Here is a 3413-nt window from a genome sequence, read left to right on the forward strand (position 1 = left end):
ATCGAGCAGCTGCTCCTTACTCTGCCGCCATCTTAACCGGAAGTCCTCAAGCCTCTTGTCTGTAGTTTTTAAAAGAAGCTTCTTTCTGCTTTCTCTGATGTTTTTCTGCTGCTATTATTGTCTTCAATTATTCACTCCTCCTGCATTTCTGCTGCTTGGGGTATTCAAGAAGCAAATGATCTCTTCCCATTAGTGTCTCCTAAAAACACTGTAGACTCCTCTTCATTAGTAAACACCTGCTGTTCTGTCCAACATTAAGAAGCTCACATTTACAGGTGTTGGGAGTAAAATTTAACCAAAGGGTAAACTGAGGCAGGTCTTGAGGAAGACAAGAAGGAAAATGCTGCCTATCAACAAATGGGGCCAGGGGCTTGCTTTCTTTTAATGCTCCACACCCTAAACAGAATGATAGATCTTTTTGATAGGTTTGGGGGAAGAACAGAACAAAGAACAGACAGGGTAAATGATGTCTATCATAGGATGGAGGGTCACCATTAGTTTTAGAGCTGGCATAATCAGGGACACTGTGAATGATTGGAATAATCAATAATAAGGGGCAAACAATGCCCCAGGCCTCCTTCTCTCCTGAGACTAAAAGAGATTTTTGTGTGAGTCCAATGCAAGGTCAGGGTCCCTACTTTAGGCAGCAAACCAGACATCTCTGAGTTAGGTCAGGGGTGTACAAAGACTAGGCCTGACTCCCTTGGGCTCACCTGAATCTTCCAAGGACAGCTAATGCCTTGAAATGAGACTAGAACAGTGATGAAGTGCCCAAGAGCTAGATTCTGCACTTCACCTATTACAGGCTGGCTGACTGTTGAGCTGAGTCAGGAGGCAGAGAACCAGGACTCAGGCAATTACCAGACAAAAGCAGTTATTGGTAAATAGGATCAATAAGTAAATGATAGAAGATCAGCTCAGCCTTCTCCAAGGATAGGCCATCCTGGGCTCATCCTGAGTTCCTGTGCTCTCTGAAACACATTCTCTCCTTTCTTGAGCCTTCCATGGTATTACAAGTAAAAATGGATCTCGGGGTTTATTACCAGATTGATGAGCATTTATTAGTAAAGAGAGAGAATCTGAGATAGGGAGAGAGAGACAGAGAGAGAGACAGAGAGACAGAGAGACAGAGAGACAGAGACAGAGACAGAGACAGAGACAGACAGAAATCTCAACCTTTCTAAATCTCATTCCCAATTCAGTTTGCTCAGGCTGAGCTGGCCAGAGATGAAGAGATCAGAAAAGCTCAGAGACAAACCCCAGCCCAGAGAGCCAGTTAGCTTTGGAGGAGGTACAAAAGCCCCCTCTTCTTCCCTCGCCTGCCTTTTTCATTGGCTGTGGCATGTTGATGGCTCTCACACTGATGCTGGCTGCACTGGGACACAGCAACAGAGCAACAGACATGTGACTCTGACAGCTACATCACACTATGGGGGCCCTTGGGATCCAAGCTGCAATGGAGGTCCCCTAGATATTTCCCTTCATACAATAGAAACTCCTCGGCTTCCTTCCAAAGCATCCTAGAGCTGCTTTTCTCACACTTCCATTGGGCTCTTAAAGTCTCAGCTTGAAGTGCTGGCTCTGACACTGACAAAGGGGGGACCTTTGGGCCCCTCCCTTCTCTGTGGGTCAGTTTCCTCCTGTAACTGACCAGAGGTGGGCTCTTCATTCTGATGTGGCTTTCAGTTCTCTGAATTCTGACTTGGGCTACTCTAGGAGGTGGTGACATTCAAGGATGTGGCTGTGGACTTCACACAGGAGGAGTGGTGCCTCTTGTCCCCTCCCCAGAAGGAGCTGTACAAGGAAGTGATGCTGGAGAATGCCTGGAACCTGCTCTCTGTGGGTAAGGGTAAGTCCTCTACCTGCTGCCCAAGTTGGCCATCTAAAGGAATATTGCCCTCAACAAGAGGCAGAATTGGGAGCAGTTTCCAGTCATAAAGAAAGGACGAGGAATGGTTTGCTGAGTCCCAGAGCCAGGGCCCACCTGCTGCCTGGTTCTCCTGTAAAATGATTTTGCATTTTGTAATGGGACCTTGGGGGCTCCTTTTGGTGCTCCTAAAGTCCAAGAGCAAACACATGTTGGAGAACCTCAGGTGTGGAAGTAATCTTAGAGGTGATTCCATCTCGCCTCACCCTGGCCTGGAAATGGGTCTCCCAAACCTATCTGGGAAAACTTAAGTAGGATTTTTCTCTTACCTTTTCCCCTCCTTTCTCCAATAGAGTATATCTATTTGGGGGATCTTTTTCTCTTTAATCCGCATAAACTCTTAGCTCACAGCTCCTAGATGTCCCCAGGAGATCAAATTTTCCCTTAGGCTTCCTTCCTATTGCCCTAAATCCCAAGCAGAGCCTGTCAGGAAGGGAGAGAAGGGGTGAAGCATTTATTATGAGCTGCTCTTGGCCCGAGGCTCTGCGGAGAGTTTTCTCTCTAATATTATGGCACTTCTTCCTGACCTTCATCTTCTTAATTCAGTGACATAATTACCCCCCTTTTACAGAAGAGGAAATAGATTCGAGTGGTTTGTCCTGAGGCACCTACATAGGAGCTATACCTAGCGAAATGTAAACTGAGGCCTTCCTGCCTCTAATCCCAGGTCCCTGCCCTCTCCCCTTCTAGCTGCCTCTCATTTCCAGATAATGGAAAACTATGGGCTGAGTCAAGCCTTCTCTAAAGAAAATGCCCTAGATCATAACTTTCTGATTCCAGATAGGTTCCCTGACCATCTAAATCCTCTCCTCCCCACACTAAATGCTGTGTCTAAAAAGACTCTCCGCCAGTTGTCCCCATAAGCCTACTGCAGGCCTTGCTTGCCCTCTTTTGTGACTGTCAGGATGAGTGGACTGGCTGAGAGACAGCATTGGGCAGAGACTCAGCAAGAGAACAGTCCACAAGGATCAGATTAGTGTTAGGGAGGGAGGAGCAGGCAGGGTGATGGGACAAAAGTTAATCCCTCGACGTCCCTGGGTCTGGGGTTTCAGGCTGACCCAGAACACTGGCACTCAGACAAAGTGTGGGATTTTAGGAGTTTCTGCCAGAATGGACCAACACAGGATGGGGGAGGGGCTGTTGCTTATTCCTAGTCCCCCAGCCAGGTAACAAGACAATTTTACCCTGGACTCCTGCATTAGAGACACTGAGGGGTGAGGGCACACTCCTGTGGTAACCCCAAGGAGAGAGTCTATGAGTGGTGTCATTGGACTCCCCAACCTTTCCCTAAAGAGAACTCAGTGAACAGCTTCTCTCCATCCTCCTCTGTGACTGATTCTCCCTTGCCCAGGGCTTTCAGCTTACCCTGAAGCTGTGATCTCATATTTGGAGCAGAGGGAAGCCCCATGGATGCTGGAGCAAGAAGGCCTGAGGAGCTATTGCCCAGGTAATGGAGGGGAAAAGAGGTGCGGGAGAGCAGAGGTGA

The sequence above is a fragment of the Gracilinanus agilis genome, chromosome 2, assembly GCF_016433145.1.
Source record: "Gracilinanus agilis isolate LMUSP501 chromosome 2, AgileGrace, whole genome shotgun sequence".
Classification (NCBI taxonomy): Eukaryota; Metazoa; Chordata; class Mammalia; order Didelphimorphia; family Didelphidae; genus Gracilinanus; species Gracilinanus agilis.